At 40.2% G+C, this 20291-nt stretch overlaps 1 protein-coding gene across 4 annotated transcripts in view; it reads left to right on the forward strand.

Moving 5' to 3' along the window:
• Positions 1-20291, forward strand: part of LOC132393219 (zinc finger and BTB domain-containing protein 20-like) — a 351170-nt gene that overhangs the window by 187006 nt on the left and 143873 nt on the right. The window lies entirely within an intron of this gene.

A 20291-nucleotide genomic window follows, 5' to 3' on the forward strand; every position in this document is an offset into this window, starting at 1 on the left:
CATGATGTTCCTTCCACCATGCTTCACAATCCTCTGAAAATTGTTTTGATTGAGGCATGGTGCACGTAAACAGATCTTTCTTGAGAAGTCTGTCAGTAACCTGACTTGGTGTGTCTTTTTTAAAAACACAGGCCTCTGCAGGCCACACTTCCAATCTCATCTCATTGATTGGAACACCTGACTCCAAATACAGTGCCTTAAAAAAAAAGTATTCACCCCCCGCCCACCCCTTTGGAAGTTTTCATGTTTTATTGTTTCACTACATTGAATCACAGTGGATTTCATTTGGGTTTTCTTGACACTGATCAACAGAAAAAGACTCTGATGTCAAAGTAAAAACCAACCTCTTCCAAGTGATCTAAATTTAAATTGTAAAAAAACACAAAATAATTGATTGCATAAGTATTCACACCCCTTTAATATGACACAAATCACTGCTGCAGCCAATTGGTTTTTGAAGTCACATAGTTAAATGGAGACGTGCGCATTCAAGGTGTTTCAATTGATTGTAGTAAAAATGCGTGTGTATCTGCAAGGTCCATCTGCTGGTGAGTCAGCGTCCTAGCAAAAACTACACCATGAAGACAGAAAAACACTCCAAGCAACTCTGCGAAAAGTTTATTGAAAAGCACAAGTCAGGAGATGGATACAAGAACATTTCCAAGTCACTGAATATCCCTTGGAGTACAGTTAAGTCAACCATCAAGAAATAGAAAATGTATGGCACAGGTATAAATCTTTCTACTGTCACTAGTCCTCTTCTTGCATGGTCACTCGGTTTTCGAGGACTAGTGATAGACCAATGACAATTCTGGAGAAGTTACAAGCTCAGTGGCTGAGATGGGAGAGACTGGACATACAACAGCTTTTGCTTGGGTGCTTCACCAGAAAGCCACTGTTGAGAAAAATTCACATGAAATCTCAGCTCGAGTTTGCCAGAAGGCATGTGGGAAACTCTGAAGTCAGCTGGAAGAAGGTTCTATGGTCTGATGAAACCAAAATTGAGCGATATGGACATCAAACTAAGGGTACGTCCACACTACACTGGATAAATCCATAACCAAAGTTTTTTCTCTTCATTTTTACTCTCCGTCCACACTAAAACAGCATTTTCGTCCCCCGAAACCGGAGCTTTTCAGAAACACTCTCCAACGTGTGTAATTTTGAAAATACCACTCGGGCAGATCAGTGTGGATGGAGTAACCGGAGAAATCTGAAGACGCTATCATACGGCAGCGTGCCATTTCATTGTTTTCCTGAACTCACCCTAACAATTTCAGAACAGACGGCAACGAGACTGAAGCCAGAAGAGTTAGAAATGTACTCGCCAAATACTTTGACCCATAGCTTACTGAATAAATAAGTATACTCATTTTGCCTTGTTTTCTGTCCATGTTTGTATGAAGGTGGTTTACCTATTTATGCAAGTACTTCTCTGACAATAGATGTGTAACAGCCTAATGTAACATTTTATGGAAATACAAGATAACTCTGATGCAGACATGTTTTACACATTTAACAAGGTGCTTTATTAATGCAACAGTCAGTCTGTTTTTCAATGTTGGTCGTCAGCCGGGTCATACTTTCCATGGACTCCCTGTCAGTTGCCTCTGTACACTCCAGTATTTGTTTTTTTTTACTTTTAAGTCCTGCTGCGCGAGAGCTAACAGCTGCCCGTTGTTTAAGTTTTTCTAGTCTGTAACTGCACAAACACGCACTTTCACAGCGAAATTCGACACCAAACATGTCGCTTGTTTTCAGTAGATGTGTCCTTGCACATGTACAGTAGGAGGAGATTCACCGAAATCTCTTGTTTCAATGTGGACAGAGGTATTTTTAAAAATGCATAGTGTGGACACCTATCATTTTTACGCGAAACCAGCGTTTTCAAAATATCCCGTCTAGTGTGGATGTAGCCTAAATGCTATGTTTGACGTAAGTGAAACACTTACACATCATCAAAAGCATACCATCCCTACTGTGAAGCATGGTGATGGCTGCATCATGCTGTGGGGATGCTTCACTGCAGCAGGCCTTGAAGCCTTGTGAAGGTAGAGGGCAAAATCAATGCAGCAAAATACAATACAGGGAAATCTTGGAGGAAAACCTCTTGCTGATTGCAACTTGGGAGAAGATTGGTTTTCCAGCAAGCCAATGACCCCAAGTACAAAGCCAAAGATACAGCAGAAAGGTTTCAAAACAACAAAGTTAATGTCCTGGAGTGGCCAAGACCTCAATCCAATTGAGAATTTGTGGCTGTACTTGAAAAGGGCTGTTCACTCACTATCCCCAATCTATCTGATAGAGCTTGAGCAGTTTTGTAAAGAAGAATGAAGAAAAATTGCATTGTCCAGATGTGCAAAGCTGATAGAGAGCTATCCACACAGCCTCTAGTCTGTAATTACTGCCAAAGATGCATCTGCTAAATACTGATTTGAAGGGGGTGCATACTTATGCAATCAATTATTTTTTGTTTTATATTTGTAATTTATTTAGATCACTTTGTGGAGATCTGCTTTCACTTTGACATGAAAGTTTTTTTATTGATCAGTGTCAAAAAACAGCCAAATTAAATCCACTGTAATTCAGTGCTGTATAAAACATGAAAACTTCCCGGGGGGGGGGGGGGGTGTTGTTGGTGAATACTTTTTATAGGCACTCAGTAAAAGCTTCAGTAAAAGGCATTACCCGAGAGGTTCACATAATTTTTCCAACAAATGCATGTAATATTGGGTCATTTTTCTCAATAAATAAATGAATAAATATAATGTTTTTTGTGTTTGTTTAATTGATTTCTCTATCTAGTTTTAGGAGTTGCATGAGGATCTGATCACATTTTAGGTCATATTTATGCAGAAGTAGAGAAAATTCTACGAAGTTCACAAACTTTCTAGCAGCACTATAGATGAAGTTAATGCTGAGTCTTTTACTACATGGTAGGAATGTCAAATACAAATGTCAGGACATAGCTTAAGGTGAGAGGGGGAAATTTTAAAGAGGATTTGCGAGACATTTTTTTTTATACAGACCATATCAATTCAAGTCAAGTCACTTCTATTGTCATTTCAACCGTAACTGCTATTTACAGTACATAGTAAAAATGAGGCAATGTTTTTCAGGACCATGGTGTTACATGACACAGTACAAAAACTAGACCGAACTACGTAAGAAACACCACAGAGAGAAAAAAAAACAACGACTCTGGACTACAGGCCAGGATTGCATAAAGTGCACAAAACAGTGCAGGCATTACAATAAATAATAAACAGGACAATAGGGCAGTAAGGTGTCAGTCTAGGCTCTGGGTATTGAGGAGTCTGATAGCTTGGGGGAAGAAACTATTACATAGTTTGGTCGTGAGAGCCCGAATGCTTTGGTGCCTTTTCCCAGACGGCAGGAGGGAGAAGAGTTTGTATGAGGGGTGCGTGGGGTCCTTCATAATGCTGTTTGCTTTGCGGATGCAGCGTGTAGTGTAAATGTCCGTGATGGCGGGAAGAGAGACCCCGATGATCTTCTCAGCTGACCTGACTATCTGCTGCAGGGTCTTGCGATCCGAGACAGTGCAATTTCCAAACCAGACAGTGATGCAACTGCATGTGTAGGCAGATTGCATTTGTTAAGTTTGTATCATGGCTGGTACAGACATGATGGGTTGAAAAGCTGTTCTTTTGGTGTACTGATCTACAGTTTAAAAAATCTTGTCAATCCTTGCAATTATCTGGTTTTCTACATGAATTACTCTTAAAAACAATGCAGAGTTTTGATCTTAACCCAATTGAGATGCTGTGACATGATCTTTCCATTGTGCAAGTATGATGAACAGCTACAGAAAATGTTTGGTGGAGGTTGCTGTTAAAAGAGGTTATACCAGTAATTAAATACAAAGGTTCACATGCTTTTACCAACCTGGATTGTGAATGATTAAACAATGTGTTCAAAAAAGACATGAAAAGTAGAATGATTTGTTTATTACTAGTGTAGGTAGATTGTGTTTGTTGATTATTGTGACTTAGATGAGGATCATGCCACATTTTATGAGTAATTAAGCAGAAAACCAGGTAATTGCAAAAGGTTTGCAAACTTTTTTCTTGTAACACATTTTATTCATTTTATTGAATTTCTGGTTTGCTTGGATGAAGACAGGAGTTATGTCTTTCAAAGGTGATGCTAATGGCTATTGTATTCATTTTCATTGATACAGGGGTAGTTTAATCTTGGAGGTTCAGTAGTTTAATTTAAAAAGTAGATTCTTAATGAACAGTTAAAATGAGTCAGTATAAATTTGATGAAGAACTTCAACTGTTGCTACCTGATGACACAACTATGCTCAAATCTTGCTTGTGTGGAATCCACCTGGCTTTAATATAGCTGTTGTAGGGCAGCGTTAAAGTGGAGGGTAGTAATTTCTTAAAAGCTACTGAGAGATTAATGTGATATGAATTTAACCTTTATGTAACAGGATAATAAAGCAGTCATGGTGCTGGGACTTTTTCTGTAAAATTATATTTCTGATATGTGTTATAAGCTTTATCCATTAATAAATAAAACATTTGGTATTAAATCATTTTGTAACATCGCATTTCTCACCTCACCTCTTCTTTGTGTGGCCTGATATTACTGATGGAGATCTATAATGCAACAAAAAACAGAAAAAGCTAGGCACTTTTTAAGTTCCAGGAATTTATTTTCACTGCCAAAGATAAACTATAAATCCAGTGCAATTCATGAACTGTGCAGAAGCACTGATTATATTAAATAGTGTGTTTTAATGAACTTTTTCTTTGAGATAGGGTGAGCAAAGTAAATCATAAATAATACAAATAGTTTCTTTGGAAGTCTAAAAATTTGATTCAGATTTTGCACATTAGTTGATGGAAGTATGGTTTTATTTTCTGTACAAAACAATGTTAGTTAATGTTGAAGATCTTCAGAAAAATGAATCATAACCAATTTAATTCTGTTCCTCGCAAACTAAAACAGCTCCATTTAAATGAGTGAGCTACGTTACAGCGCGTGCTTAAGAACTGTGCCAACAAAGCAGTAAATGTTTGATTCCAGTTTTTTTTTACTTTAATTTTGAACCCTGAAAGTCTGGCACTGTCCTTTCCAACTTAACTTGCAGTCTGCCTCATTGTCTCATAAAGCACATAAAGCACAAGCTAAAATTATCTTATTGCAGCAATGCCCCTCACAACAATCCCATTACTGATTCATATGGATCTTCAGCAAATTAATAAGAGTATTGTTGCAGCCTATTCCTATTCCTACTCCAACTGATTTGTTGTTAGTCTTGCATCTCATTGCAGGAACTTCTTTATCTGAATGATTATTAAGGAAGGAATATAACTTTTTGAGACTGCGTGGAGGTTTAAATGATTGGGTTGGGTTAGTAATACGGAGGGCAACAGTATGGTGATGTCTTGTGTCCAGCAGTGCTCTACAGAGGGAAAAGAGAAGCCTTTCCTGGAAGGCTAAGTAGTAGAATCTTAAATGACTTGATTTGGTTGCTGAGCACTTAAGAATCCATTTAGTATAGAATCTCAAGGGGCTTCTTGAATTGATGTCATTGGTGGACTAGGACTTAGGATCATAAAATAAAAGTGCTTTTCAGATTTCATGTCTTTTAGGGAAATCTTTGATCATTAAAATGGTGTGTTAGAAGGGGTGATGAACTGTCAAAAACCAAGGTGATGATTCAAGCCTTTCCAACCTAACCTACATTCTGCCTTGTTATCACATTATGCACATACCAGCAAACTAAAACACTCTTAATTCCAATAATCCTCCCCAACCCCATGGGGGAAAAAGATCTTGGAAGATGTGATATAATTGGAAGGCTTGTGTGTTTCATACTATGGTGCTTTGGATTGAGAAGTACTATGAAGAGTTCTAGAGTTTAGGAATACACAGGATATGCTGATTGTTGAAAGCATGATTAGTGAAGCAGATTACATTTGGGTCAGGTTCACCAGAAAGTTATACATTTGCTCAATAACAGTATTGGGAGCACTGTTTTAAGCCATGGTAGTAGTGGGGGGCATTTACATTTTGGCTGTACACTTATGAACCATATTTTTGCACCTGTCTGATTTTGATCATCCCTCAGAATTTGGGAAAAAAAGTTCAAAGTATGAATTTATTGATGCAGCTGTGCCGCCTACATTTTGGCATTGCATAAGGAAAACACTAGTTATTTGTTTTGCTGGAACAAATCAATAATTCAATCATCAGCTAAAGCTGCAACAGCTGTATAATCAGTACAGTCTTATGATGAGCTAGCCCCATTTTATTGTGGAGAGAGCATCATTGGGAACGTTCATTTGATATTTCAGGTCATATAGGGAATGGGGCAGTTTCAAAGAAATTTGTGGGATTGAGGGAATCACTAGACTACAAATATGGAACAGCATTTTTGTCTTGGGTTATTGGGTTGGGAGGCTCGGGAAGTGGTTGAACACTTTCCTGTAAGCAGTGCTCTTCAATTTAAAGGAAACAGTTCATTTGTTAAACTCTAAATCCATCTGGGACATCTCAAGAAATAGAGAATAATGGAAGGGGGTGGAAGAAAAGAAGTGTAAATCCTGTGACGGGGAGATAATGGGTTGGAGGCACAAGGTATAAAACAAAGTTAATTCAAAGATGTTTATTGTCATTCATCACTACACAAATGTAGGGGAGAATGAAATCGTTGTTACTCCAGATCCAGTGAGGCATAAAGCAACACCGTAAGGATAAATGATACAGTAAGAAAAACACAAATATAAATACATAAGATTAGCTTTTTTATATAGACTGATTGTATGTACTATACATAAAGTGACACAAGGTACAGAGTATTTCAAGTTTAATTGTTATTCAAACATACATGAATACCCATGAATCCAACCAACTAAAACTCCGGTTCCAAGGTGCAAAGCACTGTACCCACAGTCTCACACAGCACAAGCCACATATCTCACCTATAAGATAGCAAGTAAACATACAGTCACGGGGGGGGGGGAAGGGAGAACAAATCCCTGAGTCCATGAATAGTGTCTGCAAGGGCAAACCCACAGCATTCTGCAGACAAACTCAGTCAAGCTCACCTTCCACTGAGCGAACTCTGGAAAGCAGCACTGATGCCAGCAAGGACACAGGGCCACACCATCTCAGGGCTCCAATTCCGCTGCCTCTCTCCTGGGCAACTGCAAACAGGCCACGCCGTGGCATGAGACCCGTTCCTCACTGGAACCCATACCATTCAGCTCCCCTGCTGTCACTCCCACCAATAAACCAGCAAATTGGACTTGGCAACATTTCACATTACCGATGTCCAACTGTGTCTTGCGAACATAAGAAAAATGAAGAGGACAATCACTCACTGTTAACACATCACGTTCGTACACCTTCTCTGACTCCTCTCTAGCAGGCAGCATTGTGGTCTGCACCAATTCCAGCTCCTCCACCAACGAGCAACTCACTCATGGTGGTAGACGTGCAGAACTTGGAAGTTCTTAATGTCCAGCAGTATCTTACAATCTTAAAAAAAGATGTTGAAGAAAGACAATTACCCTTCAGTTGTCCTCATGTACACTCATCTAAACATAAGGTTACTTTGACAGGAAGTGATAAAGTAGTGCTGGAACTGTTGATCAGAACTTGGACCTACTGATTGTAATGGTATATGAAATCTCTGATGAGTGGGATTCCATTGGGCAGTTATTTGAAATGAAGAAGGATTCAATATTGATATATTTTATTTCCAGTGCACAAGTGTAAAGGAAATAATTGTTACTTCAGATCCGATACAGGACAAAAAAGCACATTAAGATAAAGCCACAATAAATATAAATATATTAGAATAGCTTATACACATAATTGTATGTCCATTAAGTGATGTTAGGTATAGGAGTGTCTGTATATTTGCTGACTCCAATGGGAAGTGATAAAGTAATGGTAGTGAGAATGTGTTGGGGTGGATTAATGGGTGAAAGTGCTGATCAGCCTGATGGTTTGGAGGACCAACTGTTTTTGAGTTTGATAGTCCTGGTCTGGATGCTGTGTAGCCTTTTCCCTAATAGGAGTTGGGTGTTCCCTAACAGTCCATGAGCAGGGTGGGTATGATCCTTCATGATATTTCTGGCCTTTTTCCAGCACCATTTTATATATAAATGGATGTCTCTCTATTCTGAGGCTGTACCCTCAGGTCCTAGATTCACCCACTATAGGAACATCCTGCTCACATCCACTCTCCCAAGTCTTACAGTATTCAATAGGTTTCAATGAGATCCTTCTCATTCTTCTAATAGTCTTATGACACCAAGACTGGTGGAGCTCTGGACAAGGTAAATGTCAAACAAAGAATGCAGCAGGATATAGATCAATAACAAACATGGGTAGAGGAGTGGCATGTGTGAGGTGTTTCACTTTGGAAAATCAAATGGAAAGACAAAATAAACTGTTAATTGTAAGCCCCTAAATAGAACTGAGGTAAAAATAGATCTTGTGGTCCAGGTCTTGGTTCACTGAAAGTGTCTGTGCGGTAGATAAGATGGTAAAGGAGTATGCTTGCCTTCATCAGTAAGGATGTTGAGTGTAAGAGCAAAAAAGTCATGCTACAGCTATTTAAATTTTAATCAGATTTTAATCACTCGGCGTTTTGTGTGTATTGGCCAGCTATTGCTGCTCTGCTGTCATCCCTGACTATGTTCTTTTCCATTCAGTTCTGACCAACAACTCTCTCAGGCCTCTGTAATTCCCTTTATGCCCACTGTAATGCTGATATATCTGATTGTAGCTTCTCCTTCTCGAATTTCTTAGTGAATTAGACGATATTATGATCACTTGAAGGTTATTTAACCTTAAGCTCTCTAATTAGTTCTGGTTCATTGCACAACCCCAAATTCAGATTAGCTGATCCTCTAGTGGGCTCAATCACAAGCTGCTCTAAAAAGCCACTTCATAGGCACTCTAGAAATTCACCCTCTTGGAAGTCAGCATCAGCCTGATTTTCCCAATCTTCCTGCATGTTGAAGTTCCCCATGATCATTGTAACATTATCCTTTTGGCATGCATTTTCATTCTCCCGTTATAATTTGTAGGCAACATCCTTAGTACTTTTAGGGGATCTGTATACAACTCCCATCAGGGTCTTTTTACCCTTGCAATTCCCTAGGTCTATCCACAATAATTCAACAGTTTCAGTGCCTCTGTCACCTCTTTCTAATGATTTTATTTCATTTTTTACCAACAGAGCAGCACTAGTCTCTCTGCCTTCCTGCCTATTCTTTCAATACTTTGTGTATCCTTAGATGTTAAACTCCCAGCTGTAATCTTTTAGCCATGATTCTGAGATCCTACAACATTGTACCTTTCAATTTGCAATTATGCTGCAAGTTCATCTACCTCATTTTGTACACTGCATGCATACAGATACAGCACCTTCAATCTTGTATTCACACTTTTAGATTTTGTTGCACAATGCTCAACCTTTTGATTCTTAACTTTGTCTGAGATCTGCCTGCACAACCTCTCCAGTAAGTGTTTTGGCACTCTGGTTCCCATCCCCCTGCAACTCTAGTTTAAACTGCGCCGTGCAGCAGTAACAAACCTTTCTTCTAGGATGTTAATCCCCCTTGAGTTCAGATGCAATCTGTCCCTTCTGTACAGGTCCCACATTCCGTGGAAGAGAGACCAATGATCCAAAAATGCTCTGGCCTACCTACTACACCAACTCTTTAACCATGTATTAAACTGTACAATCTTCCTAGTTCTAGCCTCTCTAGCAAGTGGCATGGGTAGCAATCCTGAGATCACAACCCTGGAGGTCCTGCCCTTATTTGGCACCTTTCACCCTGAACTCCCTATACAAAATCTCGTCACTCATCCTACCCATGTCATTGGTACCTACATGGAGCATGGACAGGTATATGGAGAAATTTAAGGTGGGGGGATAAATGGGAGGCAGGGTTTAAGAGTTAGCACAAAGTTGTGAGCCGAAGGGCCTGTACTGTGCTGTACTATTCTGTGTTCTATAATTTCTGACTGTTCACTCTCACACTTAAGAATGCTGAGGACCTGATCCAAGATATCCCAGACCAAGGTCCGGGTGACAACTTACCATCCGGGAATCTCATTCTCGCACACAGAGCCACCTGTCTGTTCCCCTAACTAATAAATTCCATATCACCGCAGTATGCCTCTTCTTCCCCCTTCCCGTCTGAGTCACAGAGGCAGAGTCAGTGCCAGAGACCCGACCACTGTGACTTTCCTATGTTAGTCAACCCCCAACAGTATCGAAAATTATATACCGTAGATTCCAGACTACAGAGCGCACCTGATTAAAAGCCGCACGCTCTAATTTTAGAAAGAAAATCAATTTTGTACTTGTACAAGCCGCACCGGATTTTAAGCCGCAGGTGTCCCACGTTGTAATATGAGATATTTACACAGAAAGATATTACACGTGAGGATTTTTTAACTTTTAATTAAAACCATATGGTAACATAAACAAATACATATTGCAAATGCTTTTTTTCGAACAGTGCTGTAACACAGCTACTTTTAAATATACATACGTATCGGTAACACACAAATTACGTTGTGTGTACCTTTTTACTGAACAGTGCACGAACAACATTCAATATCTCCTAACGACTGGTAAAAAAAATATATATACTGCAGCCTACCAGGAAAAGTTATTGATCGTCTTCTTCATCTTCCTCCTGCGCACTAAAACCATCAAAGTCTTTTTCTTCAGTGTCCGAATTGAACAACCTCAGGATCTCGTCATTCACTTCAGTCTCTTCGTTGTCGCTCTCACTTGAGCGCACGCGGTCCTCTTCATCACGCAGCAGTCCAGCCTTTTGAAACCCGCTGGTGATGGTGGAAGTTGTGACACCGCTCCACGCATTAAGGATCCACTGGCAGACTTGAGTTAAAGATGCTCTTCGCATGCGTCCTGTTTTGGTAAAGGATTTCTCGCCGCTCGTCATCCAAGCCTCCCACTCAACGCGCAGCGCCACTTTAAATGCCCGGTTCACACTGATGTCCAGTGGCTGCAAATACTTCATGGTGCCCCCAGGAATCACAGCTGGAATTGAGCTTGTACTCTTGATGGCAGCTTTCACTGAACTTTCATTGTCAACCGCTTAAAAAATCACCATCAGTGGAAGCTTCAGTCCGGAAGCTGTGCAGCTCAGAACACAAGTAAAATGCGTTCTCTCATGGCCACTTGTTTTCAGTGTGATGGATGAGTCACCTTTTTTATTAACAGTCCGAGTGAGAGGCAGGTCAAATGTCAAAGGTACTTCATCCATATTTATGATATCATCTGGCCTGATGGAATTCTCCGCTATCTTTGTTTGAGTGAATGTGCAGAAGTTAGCAAGTTTTTCCTCGTGGTGTCGGGAGGGAGCTGCTGACACAGAGTCGTGCGTACCCTGACGGACAGGACTTTTCGTCTCATAAACCTAAAACACCACGATGGCCCACCTCTAAAATCTTCGATTTTCATTTTGGTGGCGATTGCTTTAGCCTTCAGTCTGATCTGCACGGTGGAAACATCGCGGCTGCCTGCTCTCTGTGTGTTAACCCAGTCTTCAAGAAAGTTTTCAAGTTCAGGCCATCTGCTATGATTACCTCTGAAAGCTTTTGTCGTCTTTTTGCATTGACTCACTTCTTCACGCTGGCGTCTCCACCGTCTCAACATCGATTTATTTATGCCAAGATTATGTGCAGCAGCTCGATTTCCTTCTTCATCCGCCAGATTGATCGCCTTTAACTTAAAAGCTGCATCATATGCTTTTCTTCGAGTGTTTTCCATGTTGATGAGGGTGAGTACAAATGACTGATTTACAATAATTTAATTGTGGAAGTGCGCTTGATTTATCGTACAATTTCATTGGACCTCTGTGAACTACTCATCAATTTTATTGGTCTACTGTTACGAGGCAAAATGTTTTTGGCGGCATGAAAAAAAAACATGCATTAGCCGCACCATAGTATAGGCCGCAGTGTTGCCGCAGTGTTCAAAGCGTGGGAAAAAAGTAGCGGCTTATAGTCCGGAATTTACGGTACCTGTTGTTAAGGGGGATGGCCACAGAGGTACTTTGCACTGGTTCCTTAACTTCTTTCTCCTTCCCGACTGTCACCCAGTTTCCTGTGTCCTACACCTTGGGTGTAACTACCCCTCTATAAGTCCTATTGTATCACCCCTTCAGCATCCCAGAAGATCCACAGTTCATCCAGCTCCAGCTCCTTAACGTGGTTTGTTAGAAACTGCAGCTGGATGCACTTCTTGCAGTGTTAGTGGTCAGAGATACTGAAGGTCTTCTTGCCTTCCCACAAGAGGAGCATTGCACTATCCTGCCTGTTGTCTATACCTAGCTGAGCAGATATAAAGAAGAGAAGGAAAAAAACTTCCCTGAGTGAAGCCTCAAGCAGGTAAAACCTTAAGATCACCACTCTGGCTATGTTCCCTCAGATGATGGCCGCTGCACTTGCCCCTGCCTTCCTTTAATTTGCTCTTAATAATTACTCTCAAATGCCAATTGGCCACTGGTTGAAGCTCTGTAATGCTGCCGTGAACTGCTCCTGCCTTTTTTCTCCAGGCGGTGGACCTGATAGAAGTTTCCCTCTTCTCCAATCTTTAGATGTCCAGATTGGCCACTTGTCAAAGCTCTGTTATAGTAAAGATGTGGAGACTGACAGGATGCAGAAGGGTTTAACCAGGATGCCGTCTGAATTAGAGGATATGAACAATACCAAAAGGTTGGACAAAGTTGGCTTGTACTTCTTAGAGTCCAAAGCTGAGATGAGATTATTAGAGGGTTTTATGATTTTGAGAAGCAGAGATACGACATATAATAAGAACTATTCCACCAAGGTAGAAATCTCAAACACCAGAGGATATGCTTTTAAGGTTTGAGGGGTGGGGGTGGGTGTGGTGGAAGTTTTAAAGGGGGTATGCTGAGCAAAATTCTTTTATGTAGAAAGTGGTAGAGCAAGCAGTTTGGTGGAGTTTCAGATAGACACATAAACATGAAGGGATTTGGATAAGACCCAGGTAGAGGACATTTAGTATAAATTGGCATTGAGAAATGCATAGCATCATGGGCTGAATGACCTGTCCAGTTCCATGTTAAATCACCTTGATTAAAATTAGTGTGTTTTCATTTATATTCCCTATTATAATGAAGGGAAAATAAGAATTGCAATTAACTGTATCTTAAAATTGATTTTTTTTCATAATCATAAAAGCATGAATGTTGAACCAAACAAAGAACAGAGTATTGCGATACAGTAATGGTTGTAGAAGAAAAGAAAATTGTTTTTATCACATCTTTAACATCCATGGGGAAAACTAAAGCACTTAAGATCCTTTTTAATGTTTCATTCTATTTTTAGGCATTTATGCACAATAAAATCTCACAAACAAGAAACCAGCTAATGTGTTTTGATGGTGTTGGTTGAGAGAAATATTGATTATTACACCAGGGAGATGCCATGCCACTTTGAAAACTGCCAAGGGATTTTTTCAACCTCTGCTGCTGCTCAAGGGGTTAGTATGTGGTAGGTGAAAGTTGTACTTTAATGGCTTATCTGAAACCATATACCTCCAAGTAATACAGCAGTCTGTCAGTCTTAGTTATTTGCTGATTTTGTGAAATGGATTTTAAACCCACATTCTTTCATCTCAACATCAACAAAAATGATCACAGTTGAGACAAGTGGATAAGCTGATTGTCTTATTTTTCTATTCAACGATTTTGGATGATTCAGTTAGAATGTAATTCCTGTAATAATATTGCAGAGAGGCCTAGAGCCAGCTCTATAATATCTGGTGTACTGCTATCAATATTCACAATTTGGCCTCTCTCACACTGGAGGAACCAAACACAAAGCACTGGCATTTAGTTCACAGAGGCAATGCAAAGTCCAGTATTGTCGGAGACTTTTACTCTCTACCCAGCTGGTCCATATCCTGCTACAGCTTCCTTGCTGTTGACTACACCCTCAATCTTGAATGACTCCCAGATTGGAGGAGTAGTGGAGACCAAGAACGGCTATCGTAGCTTGCAGAAGGATCTGGACAAGATAGAATAGTGGGCCAAAAATGGCAGATAGAATTTAATGCAGACAAGTGCACTTTGGGAAGACAAACCAGGCAGGACGTTCTGTGTGAATAGGAGGGCACCAAGGTATGTGGTAGAACAAAGGGATCTGAGAATACAGATCCGTAGTTCCTTGGAAGAGGCATCATAGGCAGATAAGTTCATATAAAGAACTCTTTATACATTGGCTTTCACAAATCATGACATTGAATAGAGAATTTGGGATGTTATGTTGGAGTTCTGTAAGACATTGGTAAAGCCAAATCATGTGCAGTTCTGGTCACCTACATTACCTACAGGAAAGATGAGATTGAAAGTGTAAAGAGAACATTTACAAGAAAGTTTCCAGGACCTGAGGACCTGAGTTACAGGGAAAGGTTGAATAAATTAGGTCTCTATTCCCTCAAGTTAGGAGAATGACAGAGATTTACATAATAATGATGTGGATAGATAGAGTAGATGCAAGCATGCTTTTTTTCTGCTGAGGTTAGATGAAACTGAAAGGTGAAATATTTTAGGGGAACCTGAAGGGGTACTTCTTTTCTCAGACAGTGATGTGAGTGTGGAACAAGTTGCCAGCGGAAGTGGTGGGTGGATGTAAGTTTGATTGCAACATAAAAGACATTTGCAGAAGTACATGGATGGGATGGGTATGGAAGGCTTTGATCCAGGTACAGATCAATAAGGCTAGTTAGAATAACAGCTTGACATTAACTAGATGGGTCAAAGGATATGCTCCTGTGCTGTAGTGCTCTATAACTCTATAACCCCATTTCCACACTACACTGTAATAATATTCCCTTACATAAGTTTGAAGAGCAATGCCTCATTTTCTGTAAGGGCGCAGTATAAAATCCCTTAGATGTTAACTTCTACAAATTAATGCAACTCATTTTTGTCTATCAAAACTGGCCTATTTTGCTGTCAGTCTGTCATATTGGCTCATTTTTATTTGCTCTCAAGCACAGCCTGACCTGCAAGTGTATATTACAGCTGATAAATACAGTGCAGGAATATGGTGCAGTTCTTTGGCTTATTACATCCACACCAATCATCAAGCATCGATTTTTACACTATTCCTACCCTAACCCAGTTCATTCTCCCATTATTCCCATTAGCTTCCTTTCCCTCTCCCGTACCAATTTCTCGCTAATATCCCCTCTCTGGCACCATCTCCCCCTCCTCATACTTCGCTGACATTCTGTTGGACATGTCCTTTAGCACTGTTATTTATTTTGTGTGTCTAGTTCTGCCAAATATGAGGGGTGATTAATATGTTCATGGCCTAAGGTAGATGGAGTCAATTATAGAAAATTTTAGGAAACCTAGCATTGAGTCCACTCCTACATATGTTTTTCAACATAGTCCCCTCCTACATTTACACACTTAGTCCAGCGGTCATGGAGCATACAGATCTTGGACCTCCAGAAAGTGTCCACAGATGGGTGATTGATAAGTTTCTAGCCTAAGGTAGAAGGAGTTGAGTTATACAGCTCTCGTTACATGCACATGCAGTTCAACTCTTTGAGTGATTATGCAGAAAGTTTGAATTTAGTAACTCACCTCCTTCTACCTTAGGCCACTAACTTTTCAATCACCCTGATGCGTTATTAACAGAACTTTCTGCATAATCACACAGAGTTGAACTGCATGTGCATGTAATGAGAGCTGTATAACTCATCTCCTTCTACCTTAGGCCCCGAACTTATCAATAACCCCTGCTGTGGACACTATGGAGGTCCAAAATCTGTATGCTTCACAAACGCTGAACTAAGTGTGTAGATGTAGGAGGGGACCATGTTGAAAAATAAATGTGCTAGTTTTTCTAAAATTGACTCCTACCTTAAGCCACGAACTTATCAATCATTCCTCGTATACCTTTTATATTAAGTTTTCAAAGATTCACTAATATCAGAGTATGTATACAGTATACAACCTGAAATTTGTACTCTTCACAGACATCAATGAAACAAGAACCCCTATAGAATGAATGATCAAAACGTTGAAGCCCCAAAACCCTCCCCTTCCCCCCTTCACACAAGCAGCACCAAAAGCATCAACTCCCCCTACCCCTCAACCACACTAGTAGATGCATTGATGCCCCACCATGCAAGCAATAGTAGAAGCCCCAAGGGGTCCTTAATCTAGAGTCCATCAAAACTACAGTCCACAAACTGGCACTTTGAGAGACCCTCTCCCACCGAGGGAGAGAGGTCGCTCTTGCAACAACCAGAGCGGAGACCAACAGCTCATTGTTCCGATGTCAGTCCAATCAATCTGTCTACGTCCTCTCACAATGAATTACCATTCTCCTTATATCGACCATCTCTGTCATGTTTTCCTGTAACCTGCAAAACTTCAAATTTCATCCTACACACTTATATTTCTGACATTACTATATGTCAACAAATTGTAGTGATCCCAACACTAACCTCAGATCATTAAAGTATACCAACCCAGATCTGAACAATTTTTTTCAAAGGCAACACGAGTGAATCTGCAGATGCTGGAAATAAATAAAAACACAAAATGCTGGCAGAACTCAGCAGGCCAGACAGCATCTATGGGAGGAGGTAGTGACGATGTTTCGGCCTGAAACCCTTCATCAGGGTTGCTGAGTTCTGCCAGCATTTTGTGTTTTTAATTTTTTTCAAAGCCTGTTTTCTATCTATGTTGTCACTGACATTTTAATTTCATTTGTTTCAGTTTTGCTAATTATTCTCTTACGTGGGACCTACTCAAGTGTCATCTGCAAATTTTTACTTTGTGCTTGAATTTGAAAATAAGAACATGAGTTATATTTTATTATCTCTTCTGCCATTTTCCCTTCATATACTTTGTAATAAAATTAATTAGTCATGCAGAATTTGTTTTTAACTTGAATTTCTATCTCATGTTTGCATGATCTTGTGTGTCTCTCAGCAACTTAATTTTAACTTTTCTCGTTTTCACATTTCTGAATATAGCTAATTGAAACCCAATTATAGCTCTCAGCCATTGTCCTTTGGTTTAACAATGTAATAATCAATTTTGGGGCAGTTGAACTATTATATCAGCAGTGTATAGTCCTTGCACATCTATCTACAGTTTTGCTTTTGACCAATAGGATACTATAATGATTTTCTATTGTTTAACGGTAACCAAATTCTGCCCTTAATTTTTCAAGTTTGCCGAAAAGTCACACGGCATAGGAACGAGCCCTTAAGATCTTCACATTCTTTCTGACATTTTTAACCTTCCTTATTCAGCATCTCTTTTTTCTGTCTTTATCCTTTCTGAATACTTTGTAAATAATGCAGCTAGAGATGGTGACACTGATTTTTCCATTTGTGTGTGATCCTAAAACTGAGTATATTTGTTTCATGCATCACTAAATCTTAGCATTGTGTTGTTTTCAATTGTGCAGTAATATTGTTAACTTGGATGTACTGAGTTGACTTTCAAAGGTTTCAAAGGTACATTTAACATCAGATAAATGTGTACAATATACATCCTGAAGTGCTTTTTCTTCACAACCATCCACGAAAACAGAGGAGTGCCCCCAAAGAATGAATGACAGTTAAATATTAGAACCCCAAAATGCCCCTGAGCATCCCTCCCTCATGCGCATAAGCGGCAGTAATCAACAATCACCCCTCCCCCACCAGTGAGAAAAAGCATTGACACCCACCGCTGAGCACTCAAGCATGCAGCAAAGCAACAGCAAAGACAGATTTGCAGTACCCCAAAGACTACTCGTTCAGCCGGTATTCGACATACCACAGGCTCTCTCTCTCTCTCTCTCTCTCTCTCTCTCTCTAATAAAAGAGAGGGTGTCTCCGTTTCACAGCGAGAGGGGAGACACAACAAAGAACTCACTGGTTTATGATGTTAAAAGTCTGTTGCGTTGCTTTTTCTGAGAGCTCTGTGCTCAAAGATCATAGGTTTCTGGGCACATAGCCATAGATCTTCCGACTCCCACAACACGCCGATCTGCTGGAACACCGACCTTTGATCCGCCTGCCTCCAGAGCCATGAGATCTCAGCCCTCCGAAGGCGAACGGAGCTCTTAGGCTGCGCCCTTGGCATGTCGAATAACGGCGAGTCATGAAATCCCAAGAGCGGGTCCCATTCCCACAAAGAACCGGGCAGTGTGTAACTCCAGGTCAGGGTCATTAAAAGAGCCCTGAAAGGAGAAAAAAAAACAAGCAATTGGATGAAAAAATCTGACTTCTTCAGGTGTGACTATTATTGTCCTCTACTTAAGGGTGTGACCTGTCCAGACAGTCACCAAATTTCTAAAATCTAAATAAGGCACCTGGGGCTTATTTGTGAAACTGCAAGCATACTTCTCATTTTGAATTGTTGTTTTATAATGTGCAGATAATGGTTATTAAAGTTAAAGTAATTTAAACCTATATTAAAGTGTTGCAGAAAAAAAGACAACAGATGTTTGGTTTGGAATTTAATTTTATATTATTAAGCTTTATATAAATTAAAGTAATCAAATAACTCATTGGTATTTCTATTGCCTCTGGAGAACAAGTAATCCTGTGGTTTGACTGAGTACTTTTTTTGTTTATGGACAATTTGTATACACAAACCAAATCTTCATGTCGCTGGAGTCTCAGACTTCCACTTGGAACTTAGATTTGTGTTACTGTTACTCGTGCAGATTTCAAATGGCTAATCCAGGCAAGTCTTTGGAATTTTTAGCATTTACCAACCAGTACCAATGTAGTTCAATGCAACCTTTGCAAAGCTACCCACGCATATCAAATGAAACCAATGTAAGTATTGATGTTTATGGCACAGAAGTGTCAGCAAAAACTGCAGTTTTGGGCAGGTAGTGTAATACGAAATTTTGCCTGGACCCACATGCCTGATAGCTTTTCTGAAACACAGTGGACATAGAAAAGGGGATTAATTTTGCACCTGTAGATTCTGCACTTTGAAAGGTATCTGTGTTGCTTTTTGCAGTGTGAAAATAACTAGCAGGAACATCGGTGGTGGGGAAAATGCTAGAGTCGGTTATCAAAGATGTGATAACAGCACATTTGGAAAGAGGTGAAATCATCGTACAAAGTCAGCATGGATTTGTGAAAGGAAAATCATGTCTGACAAATCTTATAAAATTTTTTGAAGATATAACTAGTAGAGTGGATAGGGGAGAGCCAGTGGATGTGGTATATTTCGATTTTCAAAAGGCTTTTGACAAGGTCCCACACAGGAGATTAGTGTGCAAACTTAAAGCACACGGTATTGGGGGTATGGTATTGATGTGGATAGAGAATTGGTTGGCAGACAGGAAGCAAAGAGTGGGAGTAAACGGGACCTTTTCAGAATGGCAGGCAGTGTCTACTGGGGTACCGCAAGGCTCAGTGCTGGGACCCCAGTTGTTTACAATATATATTAATGATTTAGATGAGGGAATTAAATGCAGCATCTCCAAGTTTGTGGATGACACGAAGCTGGGCAGCGGTTTTAGCTGTGTAGAGGCTTGGATAGGTTAGGTGAGTGGGCAAATTCATGGCAGATGCAATTTAATGTGGATAAATGTGAGGTTATCCACTTTGGTTGCAAGAACAGGAAAACAGATTATTATCTGAACGGTGGCCGATTAGGAAAAGGGGAGATGCAATGAGACCTGGGTGTCATTGTACACCAGTCATTGAAGGTGGACATACAGGTACAGCAAGTGGTGAAAAAAGCAAATGGTATGTTGGCATTCATAGCAAAAGGATTTGAGTACAGGAGCAGGGAGGTTCTACTGCCATTGTACAAGGCCTTGGTGAGACCGCACCTAGAGTATTGTGTGCAGTTTTGGTCCCCTAATCTGAGGAAAGACATTCTTGCCATAGAGGGAGTACAGAGAAGGTTCACCAGATTGATTCCTGGGATGGCAGGACTTTCATATGAAGAAAGGCTGGATCGACTAGGCTTATACTCACTGGAATTTAGAAGATTGAGGGGGCATCTTATTGAAACGTATAAAATTCTAAAGGGATTGGACAAGCTAGATGCAGGAAGATTGTTTCTGATGCTGGGGAAGTCCAGAACGAGGGGTCTCAGTTTAAGGATAAAGGGGAAGCCTTTTAGGACCGAGATGAGGAAAAACTTCTTCACACAGAGAGTGGTGAATCTGTGGAATTCTCTGCCACAGGAAACAGTTGAGGGCGGTTCATTGGCTATATTTAAGAGGAAGTTAGATATAGCCCT

Source organism: Hypanus sabinus, chromosome 4, assembly GCF_030144855.1.
Source record: "Hypanus sabinus isolate sHypSab1 chromosome 4, sHypSab1.hap1, whole genome shotgun sequence".
Lineage (NCBI taxonomy): Eukaryota > Metazoa > Chordata > Chondrichthyes > Myliobatiformes > Dasyatidae > Hypanus > Hypanus sabinus.